A 1,546-nucleotide genomic window follows, 5' to 3' on the forward strand; every position below is an offset into this window, starting at 1 on the left:
GGGACCAATAGTTCCATACATGAGCCTTAAAAGGAATCCGATTTTTTAAGTTTGATTAATTTAAGACAAAATGTAATTGGATTGGCGAATCGGGTAAACTTTTCTGGCGGTGTTATAAAGTTATCAAGATATGTTGATATAATTATTTTTCGGGACAGTGTTGCGCATTTTCTTCCATATAACAAAAAATCCGCAACACCCTCCACAGAAAAATTCTAAAAAATCAACGGTCATTTTTAGCAACTTGAAACCTGCACTTTATTAGACCAAAATTTAATGGGCTACAAAACTGCATGCCCGAAAATTTTCTAAATCTTCTGATTAAAAATTTGAAAATTTTGATGACAATTTTTTTAAGTTAATTTATGTGGCTTCTGTTATAGATTGAATTTTTAATAGAAGTTTTATCTTTAGGCCTGAGAATTTTTATAGGGTCGCCATCTGTCTAAAAAATTATAAGATCCGCACCGTTCGTTGGATTACAGAAAACGAGGGGTCAAATGAAGGTGATTGGCCTCTAAATGACGAATAATATATTCTCTTTTTAAGCTATTTTTGAGGTGTTTGAAGGAGAGTGGTTTCAATCGAAATACGTTTGAAAGGCTTTATTCAGAACTATATTTAGTAGGGTTGCCACATGTTTTAACAAGCAAATTCAAATTGAATTGTGGTGATTAGGTAATTGATATATGTATCACAATATGGGTGCCACACTAAATTGGTTCAGCAAGTTTTAAAAAAGTTTTGAACAAGGTTGTCGTTCAAATGCAACGTTATATATGGGGGGAGGGGAAGGCGGGGCGTACGGGCTATCTGATCGGCCCAAAAGTTTTACCATAACTTGCTAATAGGATGATGAACATACGTACCAAGTTTGAAAATGATAACTTTCTTTTTAGAGTTTATGCCAAAAATTTTAAGTTCCGGCCAGTGTGCTTTGTACGAAAGAAAATGTGTGATAATAATAATAAAAATAATATAATGGTGCTTGGTGTTTGACCGAGCAAAAAACATTCAAAAATCAAGGGTGTTTTGTAGTCACTTCAAACTAGAAAATTGTCGTTGTGCAACTTTGTTGAATTTTTCTAATTTTTGTACGAATTTGAATTTATATGGCTTTTGTTGGAACGTATAATTTTTTCGCCCGGTATACAATGTGTACACATAACACTAGGGGTCCCTTTATTTTATTCAAACATTTTTTCAATAAAGAACTAATACTCAGTGTAAAAAATGATTTTTTTTATGGAGGTACTGCAAAACGGAATTTTTTCGCAGCAATATACAGTTTTGTGTTCGAAAAAGATTCGAGCATTAAGTGTAGGATAAACTGTTCTGGAAGGGGCACCGTATATGTATGTACGTACATTGATGAAACTGTCATAGTATAATTTTAATGTTTGGATCTTAAAAATATAAGAGGCTCACATAAAAACTATATCAATTATAGTAGTTACTGTACCATAAAACTTGTCACGCAGTGCTTTACGTTTTTCGTATTTGATCAGTTTGCTGTTGAGGTAACTCTTCTTGCAATTGCAAAATA

The sequence above is a fragment of the Rhagoletis pomonella genome, unplaced genomic scaffold (assembly GCF_013731165.1).
Source record: "Rhagoletis pomonella isolate Grant_MI unplaced genomic scaffold, Rhpom_1.0 Rhpom_scaffold_00002, whole genome shotgun sequence".
In the NCBI taxonomy this organism is placed as follows: Eukaryota; Metazoa; Arthropoda; class Insecta; order Diptera; family Tephritidae; genus Rhagoletis; species Rhagoletis pomonella.